At 46.2% G+C, this 22,837-nt stretch overlaps 1 long non-coding RNA gene and 1 pseudogene across 3 annotated transcripts in view; one reads left to right on the forward strand and one right to left on the reverse strand.

The window, feature by feature from the left end:
- Positions 1-14,819, forward strand: part of LOC121017144 (uncharacterized) — a 19,738-nt gene extending 4,919 nt beyond the window's left edge. Inside the window, exons 3-8 of one of the 3 annotated variants that reach the window (XR_005784641.1) lie at positions 2,435-2,543; positions 4,580-4,727; positions 5,197-5,293; positions 7,173-7,717; positions 8,995-11,302; positions 14,464-14,819. This is a non-coding gene — a long non-coding RNA (uncharacterized LOC121017144). Of the gene's footprint in view, positions 1-2,434; positions 2,544-4,579; positions 5,294-7,172; positions 7,718-8,994; positions 11,303-14,463 lie in introns of all 3 variants that reach the window. The other 2 variants (XR_005784640.1, XR_005784642.1) reach the window with 2 other exon arrangements.
- Positions 558-1,769, reverse strand: LOC121017139 (glyceraldehyde-3-phosphate dehydrogenase-like; annotated as a pseudogene).
- Positions 14,820-22,837: the final 8,018 nt, after the last annotated feature.

A 22,837-nucleotide genomic window follows, 5' to 3' on the forward strand; every position in this document is an offset into this window, starting at 1 on the left:
GAAGCAGAATTTGTCACCCCAAAATATGTTTCTGTGACATAAGGATTGATTTAGGCTGATTCTTTTCTTTTTTTTTTTTTTTTATGTTTTTATTTATTTTTGAGACCGAGAGCATGAGCAGGGGAGGGGCAGAGAAAGAGGGAGACACAGAATCTGAAGCAGGCTCCAGGCTCTGAGCTGTCAGCACAGAGCCCGATGCGGGGCTCGAACTCACAGACTGTGAGATCATGACCTGAGCGGAAGTCGGACGCTCAACCCACTGAGCCACCCAGGCGCCCCTAGGCTGATTATTTTCAAGAAATAGCAGATAGGAGAAGCTCTGAAAACCGTTAGAAATTACCCTTTTACAAAAGAAATTTACATGTAGAAGGGAAATCTCCATTTGTCTTGGTTTTGTTTGCTTGGCTTGGTTTGGCTGGGGACAATATACTTTATTGATGGCACCTGTGGAGGTGGGGCTCCCCAAACCTTTCTCCTTCTTCAGGGGGTCTGGGATGGAAACTGCACAGAGGTCAGGAAAATTCTCAGTGTGTTGGAGGATGAGTTGGGGAAAGGACTCCCCAGCAGCTGAGGGCCTCTGTCTTCCTCCTGCTCTCACTTGGGGCTGGTGGTCCAGGGGACTCCTACTCCTTGGAGCCATGTAGGACCATGATGTCCACTACTCGGTTGCTGTAGCCAAATTCATTGTCATACCAGGAAATGAGCTTGGCATAGTGGTCATTGAGGGCAGTGCCAGCCCCAGCATCAAAGGTGGAAGAGTGGGTGTCGCTGTTAAAGTCCTGGGAGGTGACCTGGTCCTCACTATAACCCAGAATGCCCTTGAGGGGGCCCTCTGATGCCTGCTTCATCACCTTCTTGGCAGCTTTCTCCAGGTAGCAGGTCAGATCTACAACTGACTCATTGAGGGTGAGGAGGTGGAAGGCCATGCCAGTGAGCTTCAGCCTTGGTGGCACCAGTAGAAGTGGGAATGATATTCTGGGGAGCCCCTCAGCCATCACACCACAGCTTCCCAGAGGGGCATCCACGGTCTTCTGGGAGGCAGTGATGCATGGACTGTGGTCACAAGTCCCTCTACAGTGCCAAAGTTGTCATTGGATGACCTTGGCCCAGGGGGCCATGCAGTTGGTGGTGGAGGAATTGCTGACAATCTCGAGGGAGTTGTCACACTCCCCATGGTTCACACCTGTCACAAATATGAGGAAATCAGCAGAAGGGGCAGAGATGATGACCCTCTTGGCCCCACCCTTCAAGTGAGCCCTGGGCTTCTCCCTGGTGAAGACCCCAGTGAACTCCACAACATACTCAGCACTAGCATCATCCCATTTGAGGTTGGCGGGGTCTCACTCCTGGGAGATAGAGATGGGCTTTCTGTTGACAAGTTTCCTGTTCTCAGCCTTGACTATGCCATGAATTTGCCATGTGTGGAATCATACTGGAACATGTAGACCATGTAGTTGAGATCAATGAAGGGGTCATATATGACAACAATATTCACTCTGTCAGAGTTAAAAGCAGTCCTGGTGACCAGGCACTTAATGTGGCCAAATCTGTTTACTCTGACCTTTATCATTTTGTCTCCAGGATGCACCTGGCACTATTCCAGAAGATGCTGCCTGTCCATCAAATGAGGAGGAACAGAGAGCTGGGAAATATCCATTTGTAAAGCTGTTCTCCCTGTCCCAGAAAGAGAAGATAATCCTAAATCGATAGAAACTCTTACCAGTGGGGAAGGCACCAGCTTAAATTTGCATAACATACCCTTGTTTCCTGTGCTTCCCCCTGTCCCCCCCCACCCCCACCCCCAACTTCCCATAACTGGCCTGGCCCCACCTCCTCCAACACCTTTCTTTTGTCTTTAGCTGGAGGTGGTATTTCAGGTGGTGGCTTGGGCCGGTTCAGGGAGTTATTCCATTTTCCTGGGAGTCTCCCATGTGTACAGGAGGTATACATGTTATTAAGCTTCTGTTTGTTTTTCTGTTAATCTTTTCATTGCATGAGGGTCTCAGCTAAGAACCTACAAGGGTAGAGGGAAAATTATTTTTCCTCCCCTATAAGGCTCAAACAAACAAACACGTGGTGTAAATGCCCCATTAACTATCCATTAGTCAGCTGCAGGGAGGACAGAATAGTACTATGGCTGTGCCAGTGCATTTACTAGCCAGCTGTCTCCCATCATTCTACCAAGCCCATGCCCCTCAAGTCTCCCTGGACTGACCTGAGATGAGCACTCAGTGTTCTTACTTGCAAGCTATAGAAAGTGATTATACCATGTGGGAAGGGGACTTGTTGAAATGACATGGGGTGCCCACAGAATCAGCAGGAAACTGAAGACCCAGATTAGGAAATGGACAGGTACCACAGGGGCTCCAGGGGCTGGGTGCAATTGGCCCTGAAATGATTGTGACCCTCTCTTCAACTTTACCCTTCCTTCTAGATTCAAAGTTCTGAGTAGGACTCCTCTCTGTCTCCAACACGGGAGGTGAGGCACAAGCAGTACCCTTCCTTCCAATATGTCTACACGCAAGGGGGTTTTCTCAAAAAAGGTAAGAAGGATGGTTGCTGGCCAGCTCCTCAAAATTCAAGCACCCTACCTATGGCCTCTCCTCACTCAGTCTGAATGCCAAGCCATAGCAAGAGTTTCCAAATTGAAGACTGAACCCGGTGGTTAGAGAAGAGAAGCCAGCAGGTCATAAATGGTGCTGAGGGCGATAAGGAGGAAAGAGTCTTCATTCTGACCAGTGAGTGCAAGCTTGTGCTCTGCCAAGGCAAGAAGTGAATATTTGTTGAGCACCTACTATGTACCAGACACTGATTAGGCATCTTACATGCCTATCTCCGTTGACCTTCTCATCACCCCTGAAAAGTCAGTATGTTCATGTTTGCAAGAGAGGAAACAGACTCAGAGGGATGAGGTGATTTACCCGAGCTCTTGCAACTTGCACGTGGTAGGGCAGGGAGTAGACTCGAGTCTCCCTGGCATCAAAGTCCAAACCACCCACACCAGGAAACTGCTAGTTCCTCCAGTGACCTGGGCATCAGAACAGGGCAGGTTGTCATGGCCCTGGCCATGGCTACAACAGATAAAGCCAGTCTATCCCAATTTCGTGTGCTCTCTGTTAGGGAGGAAGAATTGACTCTGCCCTTCAAGGTCCTCCTGGCTGGACTGAGACTCAAACTGACATCAGACAGACTAACATGTAAAAGCAAATTTCATTTCGTACTTATGGGGAATCCACACAGACATGGAAATACCAAAGACGGCTAAGCAAAATGAGGTATATAAGTATTTCTGAATGGAGGAGAAGGGGGTAGGGGTCTGGGACTTTAAAGGGAAGGAATGAGCGCCTGCGTGGCTCAGTCACTTAAATGTCTGACTTTGGCTCAAGTCACAATCTCATGGTTCGTGAGTTCGAGCCCTGCATGAGGCTCTGTGCTGACAGCTCAGAACCTGGAGCCTGCTTTGGATTCTGTGTGTGTGTGTGTGTGTGTGTGTGTGTGTGTGTGTGTGCATGTGTCTGTCTCTCTCTCAAATATAAATAAATGTTAAATAAATAAATAAATAAATGGAAGGAAGGAAATTCACAGGAAGATGAAAAAGAATAAATGTCTGGTAAACAATGTCTGGGCCCCTCAGAAACAGTGGGACCTTGAGGACTTCCATCGAACAGGCCTTGCCGGGTGCCTCCCTGGCTCCCATCCCCCCATATCATAGTGTAGTTATCTATGGTAATAGCTCTCTTCCTGGCAGGTCCTCCTCTCAATTCTTTTTAGGCAGTTGAGGGGGAGGCAAAGAGCTCTTCCTGAATCTGCTGGGCCTAGCAGTCACCCCACTACCTATGATAGATGACAGAAGATAGGGAGGAGCCCAGCTTTTCTTCTAGACGAAGCCAGGTCCCACTGCTTGGGTCAGGGAGGCATCTGGGCCCTCTCAGATCCCTGAGGACAGTCAACTCTTGGAGAGTAGTAGAGAGAGGGGGGTCTTCACTCAGCTCTTGAATCAGCTGGATTGACAATCCCCAACCCCCACCCCAGGACAACCGTGGGCTGGAAAAGGCTTGTGTCACTAGCCAGCATTGTCCAAACCCCGCATGGTTTTGGGAATGCCCAGACTTGTCCTACGATGCTTGTCCTGAATCCCCAGGACAGCAGGACCCTAGCAGAGAAGCCCCAGTCCGAGCGAACAGCCTCCAGATTGCCTTCAGTGCCCGGACAGTCCACCTCTACTTACCCACCTGAACAGCAGCTCCTCTGTCCCCATAGAGAGCCCAGGGCTGGTGGTACAGAATCCCCCAAGGGACAATGACAGAGAGAATGGGGTGGGGCTTGAGTGGCTCCCACGTGGAGCAGATCACCCCCCACATCATTTCATACAAGGCTGCTTTCGGACCTTCATGGAGCAGGTGCACTTCAAGGAGTGGTCACTGGGTGTCACCGCTGCTTCCTAGGCATGTGCATTCGTGGGTGGGCTAAGGCTGAAGCATGCTGGAGAGAGAAATTCCTTCTTTGAAACTCAGTTTACGGACCTGATGTCTTCTGTGTCTTCTATGTCCTCACCCCTCTCATCCCCTGTCCCTCCTAGCTGGCCTGGATTGTCCATCATGGAGTTGCTCCCTGGCCTCTCTCCTTCCTGGTTCAGAGCAGATACCAGCGGCTGGAGAAGGTCACACAGCAAGATGGGCTTTGCCATTGGTTCATGATAACAGGCCGAACACAGGCACTCATTGCTGGTGAGCCATCTGTCCCCAGGGACCCAGATCTCACTCTCCTGCTCCCTTAGACAACAGCTTCATTTCATCAACCCCCTCACAGCCCTCTTCCACTCTCACTGGCTTCCTTCTGAAAGAAAAAATGCGGTGCCTTCTTCACCCTTTGGTCATGAAATCTCTACACTTACCAGTGTTTTTACTCATTCTTTCCTCTTCTGCTTCCGCTCTGAATCCTGCCCCCTCCTTCTCAAGGTCCTGGACCCTTTGCCTTTTTCTATGTTCTTCTGACTTACTATCTCAGCCCATCCTGCAGAATTGCCATCAGCAAACGATTGAGCTCATCTTAAATACCGCTGTCTGCATACCGAGTGCCTCTGTCTACCCGCCCATGTCTCTGTTCCCTCTCAGCACTAAAATTCTCCTTATGTCTCAATGCCATCCAAAAAGCTGTCTCTCCTGGCTACCTCCATTCGTTCTTCTGCCTGCTCAGATCTGCCTGATGCCCTGCCTTGCTCCAGAGAGTTGACTTCTCAAGGTCACTATGATCTCCGTGTCGCCAAATGCCCTGGATGTCCATGTCTCTTTTTGTAAGTGTATTCTTTTTTTTTTTTTTTAAAGTTTATTTTGAGAGAGAGAGAGAAAGCAGGGAAGGGGCAGAGAGCGAGGGAGAGAGAGAATCCCAAGCAGGCTCCATGCTGTCAGCACAGAACCCGATGCAGGGCTCGGTCTCACAAACCTCAAGATCATGACCTGAGCCAAGAGTTGGACACTTAACCGACTGAGCCACCCAGGTGCCCCTCCGTGTCCCCTTTCACACTGTCCCCAGGATTGTGTACAGTGGACCAGACCACTTTCTCTTCCCTTGGCCTCCATACCACCACCCTCTCCTGACCTCTCAGATCTCTCCTCCTCGGTGTGTCCGTCCTCTACCATCTGATTCTAAATACTAGAATTTCTTTAACCTCGGTTTTGAAAAGTCTTGTCTTTTCCTTTTGACCCCGTTTCCTAGGTGATCACATTCATTCCTTCTGATTCATGTACATCACCTTTTATACCGACGATGCCCAAACTTCTATCTTTGGTCCAGTCCTATCCATTCGGCATCTCTATCTGCAGTGTTCACTGGTGCTGAAAACGTGTCCGGAATGGAATTCTCAACTGTCGCCTCTTCCCAAACACCTGTCCTGCTTCCTCCAGTCTTCGTCTCTGCAGCCAGCACCACAGTTCACCCCACGGCTCAAGCCCCAAACCGAGGAAGCCTCACTTTTTCCTCACCCCCTCCCCATCCCGTTAGCAAATTCTATCTCAGATTCATTTCAAATCCCTTCACTTCTCCCCCTCTCTACTAACCACCCACACTCACGTGGGCCACAGTCATCTCTCTACTACACTCAGACAAGATATCTCTGACCAGCCTTCCCATTTGCACACTCTTCAATCCATTCTTGACACAGCAGCAGTGATGGAAATGTTCTGTATCTTAATCTGGGTATATACATGTAAAACTTTGGGGTGTGTTCAGATGTGTACACTTTACTGGAGGATAAAATTCAACAACAACGGCAAAACACCCCAAAACCCACAAAACTAAACAAGATGTCAGTTCCCCTGTTAGAATCCTTCAGTGGCTTCATACCATCTTCGGAGTAAAATCAAACTCTGCATGACTTGGCCCCGGTCTTTTTCTCCAACCTCCTCGCCCACTAGACTTCTCCCTTGCTTGCCAGAACCCAGCTTCCCTGGCTTTCATTTGGTTTTCTCTAATAAGCTTCAGCTTGCCTGCCTGCCTCAGGACCTTTGCTCAGGCTGCTCCCTCAGCCCAGAATCCTTCCCCATGCTTAGCACCTTTCTTCCTTCACATCACCTACCAAGGCTTACTCAGACCATCACGTCTAAACTATATCAGCCCATTTATTCTTTCTGCTCCTGAATCATTATATTTTTATAATGCTACTATAATTGTTTTGTTTTTCTACAGTTAGGACCAGCTTATACGTTTGACACTCACTACACACATGCTATTAGGCTAAGTGCTACATAGATAACCAATGCAATGAGTCTTATACTCAAAGAACAAACAGACCCTTTTTCTCTTTACTTTTTTTTTTTTTTTTTGGCGTTGTTGTTCTTATAAATCTAAGTAGAGGGGCTTTAAAAAAAAATCATGCGGGGCGCCTGGGTGGCGCAGTCGGTTAAGCGTCCGACTTCAGCCAGGTCACGATCTCGCGGTCCGGGAGTTCGAGCCCCGCGTCGGGCTCTGGGCGGATGGCTCAGAGCCTGGAGCCTGTTTCCAATTCTGTGTTTCCCTCTCTCTCTGCCCCTCCCCCGTTCATGCTCTGTCTCTCTCTGTCCCAAAAATAAATAAACGTTGAAAAAAATAAAAAATTAAAAAAAAAATAATTAAAAAATAAAAAATAAAAAAAATAAAAAAAATAAAAATAAAAAAAAATCATGCATTCATTCCAGGACAGCAGTCTCTAACCCTGGGGCTGAAGATGGGGGAGTTGGTGAGTACATGGTATAATGGGTTAAGCTGTGTCCTCCAAAAAGACAATGGGTAAGTTCAAGCCGGAAGAAGCATGCCTAAGAAAAATTTTAAAGCCATACAAAATAAGCATTACACATACAAGACAAAATGCCTTTATTTTTTTCCCCACAAATTAAGTCAGAGGCTAAAAGCACAGGACCCAGAGACCACCTATATAGCACCAAGACTCCTGTTGCAACAGGTCCTTATCTGATACCTTGTCTTCCGACTCAGCCCTCTGACATATCTGATTATTTTTGACGAGTACAATCATCTCAACGACAGAGCCATTCAGAACATTTCATTGATACAGAAGCTCTTCCAAGAGGATCTGTTTAACTGCTCCAGGGATCTCTCTGCTGGTGATGGCTTTTCTGTGGTTGTAGAAGGACAATCTAACCACCTCCAGGCTAACCCGTTCCAGCAGCCAGTCCTCCAAAGAGCCCAGTGCATCCGAGATCCAGGAGCACCCACTGAAGTCTGGGTGAGTCTGGGACAGAAATGGCACAAGGGTAAGACAGAGCAGTGTAGGCTTCGCACCCAAAGCTGGCAATTTATGGTCTAACCCAGCACATACGCCTTCCATGGATTCGTGCGTACATGGGGCCACACGAATCACCACAGGTACGATGGTCGGGGTGTGAGGAAAGAAACTAGGTCATTGTATCTATCAACTGTCTGAGGAAGATGGGGAAGGGGAATTTGTAGCTGGTGAGAAAGAGCACCTTTATCTGTAGAATACATACTAACTCTGGTCACTTAAACTTTTGTGCCTCAAGGGCACCTGAGTGGCTCTGTTGGTTGACCGTGGCTCAGTTCAGCATCCCAGGTGGGTTCGAGCCCTGCATCAGGTCCCGCACTGAGTGTGGAGCCTGTTTAAGAGTCGCTCTCTTGGGGGGGGCATCTGACTTCGGCTCAGGTCACGATCTCACAGTCCGTGAATTGAGGCCCTGCGTCGGGCTCTGTGCTAACAGCTCAGAGCCTGGAGCCTGCTTCAGATTCTGTCTCCCTCGATCTCTGCCTCTGCCCTGCTTGCACTCGGTCTCTCTCTCAAAAATAAAATAAAATAAAAACATAAAAATTAAAAAAAAAGTCTCTCTTGGGACACCTGGGTGGCTCAGTCAGTTAAGTGTCAGACTTCAGCCCAGGTCATGTTCTCACAACTCATGAGTTCCAGCCCCACATTGGGTTCCTCACTGACAGTACAAAGCCTGCTGGGGATTCTCTGTCTCCCCCTCTCCCTCTGCCTCCTCCTCCACTTTCACATGCTCTCTCTCAAAATAAAGAAATAAACTTAAAAAAAAAAAAAAAAAAGGATTCTCTCTCTCTTCCCCCCCCACACTCTCTTAAAAAAAAAGAAAAGAAAAAAACTTTTGTGCCTTAATTTTTCCTAACAGAAGTGGAATTAACATCCAACACCTTCAGAAGATGGAAAATATAATTTTGGTTTTTTTTAAAGTTTGAGAGTGAGAGTTGTTTTTCTTTTAAAGCTTATTTATTTTGAGAGCAAGAGAGAAACAAGTAAAGACAGAGAGAGAGAGAGAGAGGGACATGAATCCCACGTAGGCTCTGTGCTGACATTGTAGACCTGACACAGGGCTCAAACCCACGAACCGTGAGATCATGACCTGAGCCAAAACCAAGAGTTGGACACTTCACCGACTGAGCCACCCAGGCGCCCTGATAGAAGTTTAGAGTAGATGTTCACACTCTGTATTTCGTATTAGTAAGCATCTTGTTTGAACACTTCTCAATTTGCAGCCTTACCTCCTTGTGCCGACATGATCTCCAGCCACGCTGGGAAAACTCGCTCTTCCTCGGATGTGTCCCTACGTTTTCTGGTCTCCATACCACTGTTGATCTCCCATCTCTACCTACCATGCTGACACCCAACCCCACCTTTCAAAGCTTATCCACCCTTTAGGATTCTTCCCCAAGAACCCCTCTGGCTTATCTGTGTTCCACAACTTCCCACTAAAGATTAGGGCTCTGTATATTCTCAGAACCTGCATCACATGCCACTTTATGTCATTCATGACTTCGTCTAAAGTTAGAGGGGCAGCTGGAATCATCAGGAGAATGATCTCAGGTGCCCTGAGGATCACCCACCCAGGACTCTAATCCTAGCTCTGGATGGGCATGAGATGTCATATAAGCAAGTAATATTCTCACATTGGGCCTCAGTTTCTTTTTTTGTAAAAGGAAAGGCTTGAAGCAGTATTTGAAAGGTTTCTCCATGTCCTCCGTGGTCCCACCCTGCAGGACTTGTGAGCCCCTTTGCGATACAGACCACATCGTTTCCATCTGAGCTCCCCAGCAGACCTGGCTTCTACCGAGACGCTCCATACATTAATCCAACCAACATGTTTTATCCTCGCATGCCCTGAGGGGCTGACCCAAGGCACAGACCCGACCCTTGGGAGACTTGCAGAAGCAGAGTGGCCTGCCAGACCCACGCAGTGAAGGACAGGCCAAGGACAGACTAATGATTAGAGGATTACTCAGTCCAAGAACTTGCACAGAGAGCCCTTCCAGAAAATGCAGGTTCTCCAGCTGCAGGTTCTCAGTGGGGGACAATGTCTCTGGGCATTTTCAGTTGGAAGACAGGGTGCTACTGGCATCCAGTGGGTAGAGGCCAGGGATGCTGCCCAGAATCCCACCATGCTCCAGACAGCTCCCACAACAAAGAATGAAGCAGCCCCCAAACGTTAAGTGCTGGGGTTGAGAAACCAGGCCCTATATCACATATTTCTTTCCTTCTCCTAGCATTCCTTCATCCCATTTTCCCCTTCTTCTCCTAGGATAAGCAACAGAGTCCAAATGAAACCCCTGGAATACAGGGGGCTTTTGTAACCATCACCCATGAACACTCAGCCCTGCCCTATCGTCATGGAGAAAATTCAAAATCAAGCCTTCTTACATCTGTCACAGAATTACCCTCTTCTCTTCCCCGTAGCTTCTTCCAAAGGGAAAGCCTTCTCTGATTTTGTTCTCTGCAACTGTAGGCTACGAAGTGAGGTTGGGTGGGCGGGAAGGAGGAACAAAAGCCTACCCATGCTAGGTACATTCGAAGTACAGAGCACCACTTAGTGAAGACCTGATGTAAGTGCCTCTTCACAGAATAAGAACAGACGAGGTGGTGAATCCTCTCTCTGTAAGAGGGCATTTAAGAATCAATTTCTAGATTGCCTGTCAACAGATCCAAGAGAGACACGAAGAGCTCAGGTGTTCAGAGTTACTGCCAACAGACAGTGAGCCCAGTGGGAAAAGATAGCCACCATCTGCAGATCCAGTTTATCGAAGCTGTTTGCACCCAACTTTTCAGGAACTTGGGGCGTGAAGAAGGACCCCTGTGTGAGAAAAGCTGAAGTCAAGAACACACCCAGGGCCACTCACATGACACGGGTCTCGGCCATTCTAAGCTTCCATCAGGAGAGCCCCAACTCACTTGCTTTAGGATTTTCCCCACGTAACCAAGATAGGCCTCCTTCTTCTTCTTCCTCTTCTTCTTCCCAGAGGCTGAGCTGGCCCTCCCATACTTCGCTTGGGCTGCAGTATACAGCGTAGTCTTCTTCTTCGGGCATCTTAGGTGGTGTAGGCAAACGCAGTACACGCGGAAGGCTTGATCCTTAACACGTCTAGGTCACAGCACTGGCTGGAGGCAAGTGAGCGCCTCAAAGGGGTTTGCTAGGGGGAGCTGGAAGGCACGCTCTCCTAATAAAATCAGTGGTTAGTGACTGCACCTGCAGGAGACAATACTCCCAGAACACTTACAAAATACTAGGTGCGGAGTCTAATAAGGCAGGCTGATGGTACATTCTGGAAAAGAGCTTGAGGTGGGAAACTCAAAATGTTAGCCTTTCCTCTGTTCTTCCCATGTAAAGGAGAGAGTGACCATTTTGACCTGACGGCCATTAATTTACCAGGCAACACGGATCTCCGCAGTGATTCCTTGTACATGTGTGACCCCAGGTGTTCTTATTACAGTGGTTCTTGGCCACAAAGATTTCCATTCAAAAGGACTGAGCCTGGGATCCTGGAAGCTGCATCTTTTGCTAAAGTGTCCCAGGTGAGTTGGGGCCACCTGGGTGGCTCATTTGGTTAAGCATCCGACTCTTGGTTTTGGCTCAGGTCATGATCTCCTGGTTTGTGGGATGGAGCCCTGAGTTGGCTCTGCAGTGACCGTGCAGGGCCTGCCTGGGATTCTTCCTCTCCTTCTCTCTCTGCCCCTCCCCTGCTCGCTCTCTCTCTCTCTCTCTCTCTCTCTCTCTCTCTCTCTCTCTCTCTCTCTCTCTCAAAATAAATAAATAACCATTAAAAAAAATAAAAGCATCCCAGGTGAATCTAATGACCGGCCAGATTTAGGATTCATTGGTCTGTAAAACCTTCCCAAAGCAACCCCACAAGATCAGGGGTTGGGGTTCGAGGAACAGGTCTGCACGGATGTGCCCTGTGTGTGTGCATGTCCACTGGGAGGGGTACCTGGCTGTGCAAGAGCAATTAGGAACTCAGGTGACAAAGCATGAATAGGGAAGCGAGGAAGTCACTGTACCTTCAAGACTGGAGGTTGAGAAACCCTAGATGGAGAGGTCGTGAACTCCCCGCAATTAGCATTATCAGCTGAGCTACAAGGAAATGCCCAGCCTCACACGAAGGAACAGATAAGAGGACGCCAGAGAACCAGGGTGTCAAAAGAAGAACCAGAACAGACACTCCTCCTTCTCCCAGTTATGAGCCACACTGAAGCCCCAGCTCAGGGGACTGGTGGGGACTGATGCACTGGGAGCTCCCATTTATCGAGCCCTATGTACCCGACCCCATACAAAGTGTGTAATGTACCTTATTGCAATCAGTTCTCAGGGCAACAATATGAGGTCGGTATTCGTATTACCATCACTTTACAGAAGAGGAAACTGAGTCTGGAAGGGCTCATGTGACTTGTCCGGGGGTCCCACACAGTGCACGATGGCAGGACCGGCCCCTCCCTAAGTCTTTGCTCCTAACCCCATGCTCTGCCACCCTTCCAACCCGAACGCCAGAGCCCCACTCTCCTTGTCGTTACACACGTGTGCTCTGCATGGCTGCTGCGTGTATTTATTCATTGATGGAGAACTTGGAATGTAGTTCCAAGAACTTGGAATGTAGCCTATCCGTGGTGCAGGCTCAACTCCCCTGAATGAATTCTTTGGTGACAAAGAACTATACTGAACACTTCTGTGAAAAGAAAAAGACAGTCTATGACCTGGCTGTCAAAGCACATCCCACCCACCGCCTCAACTACTCTCCTTTTACCGGCTTCATCGCTCATTATCGGTCTAGTTAAAAATGCAACATATGCATAGAGCATATATGATGAAATGCACTGGGTGTCTTAATGCAACAAAGTAAATACAAACTGGCAGAAGTCATCTGTGGGATGGTACTCTTCAGTGATGGGGCAATGGGGAACCAAACGAGCACTGTAACGTCCAGAAGATGCTGGAGAGCACTGGAGAAGGGTGACAACAGAGGTGATGTTGCCGTGGGAGTGTAGTGAGAAGCCCTGGCCAGATGGCACTCACTCATTAAAAAATACTCAGCAAATTGTGATCCCCTACTAAGTGCAAGGCCCATGGGTCTGCATGGAAATGGTGACGAATTACCAAGAGGAATCACAAAGCTGACATAGGGAGAAGTCATAGGGTGATCAGAAGACTCACCAGCATCTGTTAGAAATCTCAGTCAGCTAAAAAGGATATGCGATAAATTGCCTGCTAATACATTCCCTATCCTGGGGGGACCTGGGGGCTCAGTCGGTTGAGCATCCAACTTCGTTCGGCTCAGGTCATGAGCTCACAGTTGGTGAGTTCGAGCCCTGCATCGGGCTCACCGCTGTCAGTGCAAAGCCCACTTTGGCTCCTCTCTCTGCCCCTCCCCTGCCCACACTCTTTCTGCCACAAAAATAAACAAACATTAAAAAATAAATACGTTCCCTATCCTGAAGATAAAAGAAGCAGTTATACTAACAGCAATGCTAACTTGTATTTACTGAATGCTCTGTACCCGCCTTGAATTATACAAAGCACCATATAGACATCTCACCTTGTGGTTTTAATACTCAGAAGTATAGAAGAGAGGAGGAAACCGAGGCTTTTAAAGATAAACTAATTTGTTTAAGGTCACACAGGCAGTAAGTTGCGAAGCTAGGAACTGATCTCTGATGTGTCTGGCACCAAAATTCCCATCACTATTTCTCCCAAGTTAGGCCTCCCGCCCACCTGCGGCAAAATCTCCTGAGCTGCTTATTGAAATGAAGATCCCCAGCCTCCATCGATGCCTCGGTACAAGTATCTAAAGCTTGGGTGCCACTGTATCCCTAAGGCCTCCTGAGAACTGTATGGGGAAAATGCTCCTCTGATCTGAACCCTACTCAGCACAGAAGGGCTAATTAGAGACTTGGAAAGGGTGGGGACACTAGGAGAAAGTGACTGCGACGTAGCTAAGCACAGTCAGACACAGATCTTAGACACTGAGAAGGCTGACTTTATGGAGTTTAGTGATAATTGTGTTAGAATTCTACGGATAGAAACTCTAAGAGGGAGATCGACTTGAGAAAAATAGAAGGCGCTTCCTTAACTGGCCATGACCTTGGCTCTCCTCCTTGATTGTAATTCACTTCGACCTGGTCCTATCTTGGTGGACTATCAGATCCAAAGGACAAACCAAGCTCATAAATAGGGGTAATGAGTAACAAGAAGATAGGACAGTTGGGATTCAGGGCATGGAGTGTCTGGGATGTGACTCAGGAGTAAGACTGAGTGAAATGATGTTGGAGCCTGCTTTTGTGCGGCGACGTCTACGTGGAATGGGGATAGCCTGGAGCCTGCTTTTGTGCGGTGACATCTACGTGGAATGGGGGTGGCCAAAAGAGTCAAGTGGCCCAGGTAAGTCTGGCATTGCAGCACACAGTAGAGGGGATTCAGACATTGGGTGGGACACTGGACTACATAGCTTCTGAGGTCTCCTGGTTTTGTGGCTTCTACTTTTCCCCTGTATCATTTCTTTAGGGTTCAGGTTGTTAGAATTTGGAGAGAAGCACTGCTCATATCATTTCTACCTCTGGATAGTCCGAGGAATCAATCTTGTTGATTCAAAAAAAGTCAGAGGGGCACACTGTGCATTATATTGTATTTTGTTTATTTTTCACACTGTGCATTTTAACATCATCTTATTTCGTGATCTTAATTCTAGGAGATGAATACTGCCAAAGCTCACCAGTTGAGAAACTCTGGGTGAACGGCAGGAGGAGAGGGAATTTGGGGGACAGATTAGAAGATGTCACCTTGGGAATGATGTCACACTGTTCCTGGAGTGTCAGCACTATAGATACTAATCGAATATTAATGGTGGATGATATTAGTACCGAATAGTTGCTACTTTGTCAGGTGGAGGTAAGAAAAGAATCCAAATTTTTCCCAGCCCCAGCAATATCTTATTTAACCTCTACACCAAGCTTTTATTTTTTTATTTATTTTTTATTTTTTGTATTTTGAATTTCCAGTTTTTTTGTTTGTTTATTTTTAATATATGTTTTAAATTTATACCCAAGTTAGCATATAGTGCAACAACAATTTCAGGAGTAGATTCCTTAATGCCCCTTACCCATTTAGCCCATCCCCCCTCCCACAACCCCTTCAGTAACCCTCTGTTTGTTCTCCATATTTAAGAGTCTCTTATGTTTTGTCTCCCTCCCCGTTTTTGTATTATTTTTGCTTCCCTTCCCCTATGTTCATCTATTCTGTGTCTTAAAGTCCTCATATGAGTGAAATATGATATTTGTCTTTCTCTGACTAATTTCACCCAGCATAATACCCTCCAGTTCCATCCACATAGTTGCAAATGTCAAGATTTCATTCTTTTTGATTGCCGAGTAATACTCCATTGTATATATATCACATCTTCTTTATCCATTCATCTGTGGATGGACATTTGGGCTCTTTCCATACTTTGGCTATTGTTGATAGTGCTGCTATAAACATGGGGGTGCATGTGCCCCTTTGAAACAGCACACCTGTATCCCTTGGATAAATACCTAGTAGTGCCATTGCTGGGTCATAGGGTAATTCTATTTTTAATTTTTTGACGAACCGCCATACTGTTTTCCAGAGCTGGTGGGAATGCACCAGCTTGCATTCCCATCTACACCAAGCTTTTAGAGGAGAAAAAAAAAATATGGAGAAAAGAAGGCCACCCCCCCCCCCAATTAAAAATAGGAATAGGAAGGGACGGGGGTTACCTGGAGAAGATCCAGGGTGCTGCCCTCCCTGACTTCTCTATCTTCCTCCCCCAGCATGTTGTCTCACAAATGCTCACTGCCACATTGGGCAGTGGAGACTACCCACTACTCAAAGCAGAAGCTTTGAGTTCTGGTCTTAGCTCTACCAGCACCTTGCTCTGACCTAGTCAAAGGCAGGGGCTCTTCCTGGGACTCAGTTTCCCTAGGGAGTATATGTTTGATTATACAACCATTGAGACTCCTTCAAATCTTGCTATTCAAAGTATGGTCTGTAGGGTATCTGGCTGGCTCACTTGGTAGAGCGTGTGACTCTTGATTTCGGGCTTGTGAGTTTGAGCCCCAGGCTAGGTGTAAAGATTGCTTAAATGAAAAAAAAAAAAAGTATCATCTGCAAACCAACAGCAGTAGCCCTTGGGAATCTTGTCAAAATGCAGATTTCGATTCAGTAGGCTGGAGGTGGGACCTGAAACCCTGCATTTCTAACAACATCCCAAGTGATTCCTACACACTTTAAGGTTTGATACATCCTGCCTTAAGACATTATCAATCCATCAACTGATTGTGGTCGTGCCTTGTTGCTTTCCCTCTGGTGGGTTTCTATCACGCCCCCAAATATTCTAGTTCTAGAACCACTTCCAATGGCCACGATAGATTAAGAGTTAGTGATTTTCTGGCTTGGGGCTTGGAGAAATGCCACAGGCTCCTTGAAATAGAATACTACACCCCACACACCCATTTTCCTAATAAATAAGCTCACTAATTAATTCATCTACGCGATTCAAAAAATATGTACAGGGCATCAGGCACAGCTTGAGGGCTGGAGATAAAAGGGTGAGTAGAGCATGGCCTCTGTCCTGGAGACTTTAGGGACGAGGCCTGGACGGCCAACTTCAACTCAGTGTGATAAGCACTTCTGTAATTAGTAAAGAGGATACATTCCAGGGAGATGTTTATAGTCAGAAACTATGTTTTCACAGACAGGAAGAGTTTCTGGAGGCTGTCCCAGGCTGCCTCCTCTACCATTGACACTATCTTTCCTGTGGCCATAAACATGTGGCTTCTCTGCCCACGCTTGGGAATGTGCTATGGGACAGTCCCCATCTGATGACTCACAGGATACTGACAATGATGGTTTCTTGAATTCTTCTCCATTCCCCACAGATTAGGACCTGTGGTATGACCCTTCCCTTAGCTTGGGCTTCTTAACCTGGGATCCATAGACAGGTTATTTTGGGCAGAGGGACAGAGGAGTCCATGTATAAACTGGTTTTTGTGTGTGCTTAATATACTTGTCTTGGGAGAGAAAGTCCACATGTTTTCATCAAAGGACAGTGGGTTCTTCTCTCCTTCCTCTCTTCAGCTGATATACCCCAACTTCCTCCCTGCTCAGGCTATGTTAAAAGGAGCTTTGTCTGCAGTATCAGCCCTTCCAAAGAGTTAAGGAAAGATCCTTGTTCCCAACTCAACACTATCACAGGTAAGCACAGCTTTAGATCCACAGGGACAGTAGGCATAGAAATCCCTAGAACCCAATGCACCCCAATGTTTATAGCAGCACTATCAACAATAGCCAAAGTATGGAAAGAGCCCAAATGTCCATCGATGGATGGATGGATAAAGAAGACGTGGTGCATATATATACAATGGAGTATTACTCAGCAATCAAAAAGAATGAAATCTTAACATTTGCAACTATGTGGATAGAACTAGAGGGTATTGTGCTAAGCGAAATTCGTCAGTCAGAGAAAGACAAATATCGTATGACTTCACTCATATGAGGACTTTAAGATACAAAACAGATGAACACAAGGGAAGGGAAGCAAAAACAATATAAAAACGGGGAGGGAGACAAAAGAGAAGAGACTCATAAATATGGAGAACAAACTGAGGGTTACTGGAGGGGGTGTGGGAGGGGGGATGGGCTAAATGGGGAAGGGTTAGCATTAAGGAATCTACTCCTGAAATCATTGTTGCATTATATGCTAACTAACTTGGGTGTAAATTTAAAAAACAAATTAAATAAAAATTAAAAAAGAAAGAAGAAATCCCTAGAACCCAGAGCCAGGTCCTTAGCAATTGGCCAGCTGATCTTTGTCTTTAATATAGGTGAGAAAATGAACTTCTTAAGTCACTTTCTGGGCTTTCAGGGTGGTGCATGACAGTGAGCTCAGCGATGAAATTTCCCTTTTCTTTGTTCTGTGAGATGTCTACAGAAGGGTAGGGGAGTGGAACAGGGAGGTCCATAGGTGGGCAAGCCACCAGGGATACCAGGGAGGCAACTGTTGGGTCTGCTTTTACTTTAAAAAAACTTAGGCTTCAGTAACCACAGAGAGCATACACGCTGCCTTTGATGTACCATTCGTAGTTCAAATCCAGTCTTCGGCATGAAAGAGGAGGAAGCATCTTTTGGATAATACCTCAGGCAGAGAGTTCCACGTAATTTCTAATATGGATGCGAGTGCATTATCAAGTTATTTTGCAACATAAAGTTTCCTTTCTACTTCTGCTCTAGGATGATTTGGCCTTATAAAATAAATGTATACAAGAGCCTTTGAATATGTTGTTTTTCCTGGCCTTCTTGCTTCTGTCTTGCAGGACTCCTGCTGGGGTGAGCTGTCTTCCTGAATGCAGGGCACCTGGTGAAGGGAGGGCAGGGAGGTGGGGCAGCCCAGAAGCATTCTGGGAGAGAAAGGGAGCAAATATTTGCTTTGGAAAATTCAGAGTTGATTTTCAAGGATAAGCCAGTAGCAGGTCAACTGCAGAGGAGTTTGGGGAACAATAGCTTTTGTTTAATGTGAACATACAGTGCACAGGCTTGGCCTCAGGACAGAAGTGAACACAGCCCTGAAACCTGCTTCTAGGGGCAGGAGATGAGAATAAGATAAGCGCTGCACAAAGACTGATCTTAATGCAGAAAGTCTACCAAGCGGTTGAGGGGGGGGGGGTGCTGACAACCTCGCATCGCACAACCCATAGATTCACAGACCATTCCCTATTCATTTATCAAGCAAGTGTGTATTAAGAGCTTTCACATCTGAGGCACTGTGCTACCAGGTGTCAGAGTTACATCCAAGAACAGAACAGACATGGCCCCAGACCTCATGGCTCTCTCTCTCGTGAGATGGACAAGAGGCTCGAGTGCATTCAGTGTTGAATGGGAGTAACATTTCCAGAGTGCTGTGGGGGTACGGAGGAGGGACAGCCAACCCTCACTTAGGAAATCAGGGAAGCCTTCCTGGAGGAAGTGATGTTGGGGCTGAGCAGAGGTTAGCTAGGCCATAGGGGTGAGGGGTGAGACAACAGGGAAGGGAATTTCAGGCACAGAACAGGTGGCACCTTCCTCGGGGCATATTTGATGACATTTACATATTCAATTATTTAAATTATAAACATATTGAAAAGATAAATTATTTAAATTATTTTTGGGGTTTCGAATGGTCTGTTTGGTATCTATAATCTCCTAGCATATCTGTGGCAACCAGACCTCACAGACACTCCTCACCAGAGTTTTCAAAGTGTGTCTGGCTTCTTCAGTCATGGAACATCTGATGTGCAAATTTCTGATGTGACTTTCATTTCTAAGTATTATAGGATTTCTAAAGAATAAACGTTTTTATGTTAGGACACTTTTAGACTGTTATTTGATTTTTTAACTTTATTATTTTGAAATAATTTCAACCTTACAGAAAAATTGGAGGAAGAGTGCAAAAAAGTCCCCACACATTCTTAAATTAAAAAAAAAATTTTAATGTTTATTTATTTTTGAGAGAGAGAGAGAGAGAAAGAGAGAGAGAGAGAGAGAGAACATGAGCAGGGGAGGGGCAGAGAGAGAGACACACACAGAATCCGAAGCAGGCTCCAGGCTCTGTCAGCACAGAGCCCGACACGGGGCTTGAACTCACGAACCACAAGATCAGGACCTGAGCTGAAGTCGGATGCTTAACCGACTGAGCCACCCAGGCGCCCCCTCCCACACATTCTTTATATTCACCAATTATTAATGTTTTGTTACATTTGCTTTATCCATTTATCTCTCTCTCTCTCTCTCTCTCTCTCTCTCTCTCTCTATATATATATATATATACACACACACACACACATATCCACATGTATTATTATTATTATTCTTTGCCAAACAATTTGAGACATCATACTCTTTACCCCTAAATACTTGGGACCCATCTCCTGAGAATAAGGACATTCTCTTACAGAACCACAATATAATGATCAAATTCAGGAAAACCAATAGTAATGCTATGCTACTATTTAATTTATAGTCTGTATTCAAATTTCACAGATTGTCCCAATATTGTCCTTTACATTGTTCTGGTTAAAGTCCAGGTCACAAACTGCCTTTAGCTGTGGTGTTTTTTTAGGGCCTTTTAACCTGGACCAGCCCCTCAGCCTTTTTTTTGTCTTCCAAGCCATTGATATTTTTCAAGAGTACAGGTTGGTTTTTTGTAGGATGCTCCTTAATGTGGGTTTATTTGGTGTTTCTTCATAATTAGATGTAGTGGATACATTTTTAGCAGGTAAGTGATATTATTATGTCTTTCCAAGGAGATGATATCACTCATCATGTCAGTGTGTCTCATTATTGGTGACTTTAACTTTATTTTGGCTTTTAGTATATTTTCAATTTATTTTTTTATTTTTTAATATTTTTTAATGTTTATTACTTTTGGGGGGGGAGGGGCAGAGAGTGAGGGAGACAGAGGATTTGAAGCAGGCTGCATGCTAACAGCACAGAGCCTGATGTGGGGCTTCAACTCATGAACTGCAAGATGATGACCTGAGCTGAAGCCAGATACTCAACCTACTGTGGCTCCCAAGTGCTCCCCACCTTTTTTTTAAAGGTTATTTTATTTATTTATCTTGAGAGACAGACAGAGAGAGAGAGAGAGAGAGAGAGAGAGAGAGAGAGAGACAGCAGAAGTAGGGGAGGGGCAGAGAGGGAGAGAGACAATCCCAAGCAAGCTCCACACTGTAAGTGCAGAGCCTGATGTAGAGATTGAACTCACCAACCATGAGATCATGACCCAAGCAGAAATCTAGAGTCAGACACTTACCCCACTGAGCCACCCAGGTGCCCCCTGGCTTTTAGTATATTTTAAGCTGTAACACAAACATACATATCCAAATGTGTTTATATCTAAATGTGATCACAAAGGAGATTAATAATGAGCAAACCTGTTCTATATTATCTTTTCAAATGCATATTTCAGTGTTTCCTTTCTCTGGCTGTCTCTGTGTATATTGAAATATTTTGTAAATGTGTCATTGATTAATAAATTTGTAGCTGTGCACTGGCCTTTAAAAAGGCTGAATGTAACACTCTAATAGTAACAAATTACTGCTTCCCCATGTAAATCAGGATTTTCTTGATATTGTACAACCAAAACAGTGTTCAAAAGTAAGTCGGAATCCCGAAGCTGATTTAAGATGATAGGGACCCCCAATGGACAGACATGGGTTCAGCAAAAGAGCCTTACTGGTCTCAGTGCCTGATTTTATATTAATTTGCGCTTATAAGTTTATAAAATACATTTTGCATATGTTCTGTACATGTGTTATACGTTGGGCTCCTGTCCAAGATACTGATAAAAAAAAAACACATACACACAAGAGTTCCTTTGCTCTGTTCATTTGAAAACTACAGCTACATCCCATTGTAGATCCTACCCACTGTAGGATTACTTTTGCCCTAACAACCCCAGGGCTCAGGGAATACACACACATCCATTTCCAATGGGTCACTGAGTATGCTCCCTTGGTTGCTCGAAATTTCACAAAATTTAAGTTACTAAATTTAAAAATTTTTAAATCTTAAATTTTGTCCCATCCCTCACTCCTATGGCCTCACCAATACAAACATTTTAGGAATGTACCATATTATGCAGTTACCTGCTTAGCCACTGACTGACCCACATAATGATCCAAGCAAAGGACAGCCCTACCTTGGAAAGTGTCTAGCCCAGAGGCCTTATTCCCCAAATGAGGACACTGAGAGCCAGAGAGGTGCCTTCTGAAGAGGGAGAGCTGCTAATGGTAGGCTGCAATTGAGCTCTGCCTAAGCCAGGGGTTGGGGTGGCTTTCTTTCTTTCTTTTTTAAGTTTATTTATTTTGGGAGAAAGAGAGAGAGCACATGGGGAGGGGCAGATGGAGAGGGAGAGGGAGAGAATCCCAAGCAGACTCCTCGATGTCAGCTTGGAGCTGGACTAGGGCTCCATCTCACGAACTATGAGATCATGACCTGAGCCCAAATCAAGAGTCCCACACTCAACCAACTGACCCACCCAGGTGCCCCTGGGGTGGCTTCCCCATGGCAGAGGTGGCTCCCTCCTGAGGTGATCAAGCTGCCTTCCCCTCTCTCTTGGCTAGAGTCGGTTGTTGGCAGCAGAAGCAAGCCCTGAGCGGGGTCCTTCCGTCTGGTTTACTCATCTCAAATTCAGCCATGGAGTTGGAGCCCAGCCAGGTCCTTGGGAGCCTCTAGATTTCCTAGAAGATGGTCTTAAGGGAAACACAAGGCTGAAGAGGTGCAGCTGCCTTAGAAAGTCATGTATAATATATCTTCATCGGGAAAATGTAGTCTAAGTTCCAAAAGAATTTTCCAAGTTCAACCAATGTATCTATAAATTGGAGACCACTTACAACTCATTCCACTCTATTAAACCAGTGCGGATTTCATATCGACATAAGCAAGGCAGCACAATAGCTACTTGCTGGTTGCCAACGGGGATACGAAGAAATTTAGGGCATGGCCCCATGCTCAAGAGGCCTGAAATAATCCTAGGGAGATGATGCATTCATATATTAAAGACTTATTAATAATATAAGGTAATGTCGGGTGGCACGCTCAGGTCAGTGAACAGAAAGATGGATCACGGAACACTGAAGAAGGGAAGCATTCTGCCATGTGGCTCGTAACTCGAGCAACCTGGATGTAACTGTGGCTTCCTCACTTCCTAGCGATGTGGCAAGTTACGTGAATTCTCCAAGGCGCTTAGAAAAGCTCTGGGCCTTTTAAGTGTCCTCCAGATGTTAGCTATTATTACTCTCTCTCAGTCCGTGGGTGAACCATCATTTCGGGGATGGAGAGGACGCGAGCACAGGAGGAGGAGGGGGGCAAGATGATAGAACCAATCATAAAGAATTATCTTCCCAATATCTCCATGAGGGCTGCTTCTGGAACTCAGTGGGCAGCCATCAAGTACCGGGGAGCAGGCAATTCTGGAAACCTGATTCCACCCACTTTCCTACGTCGGTCCTCCTCGGCACCGCCCACCCTCCCCCCGCCCCGCGAGATTCCAGCGCCCGTCCCCAGGGGGC

This window comes from Herpailurus yagouaroundi, unplaced genomic scaffold (genome assembly GCF_014898765.1).
Source record: "Herpailurus yagouaroundi ecotype Mexico unplaced genomic scaffold, PumYag 215, whole genome shotgun sequence".
Classification (NCBI taxonomy): domain Eukaryota; kingdom Metazoa; phylum Chordata; class Mammalia; order Carnivora; family Felidae; genus Herpailurus; species Herpailurus yagouaroundi.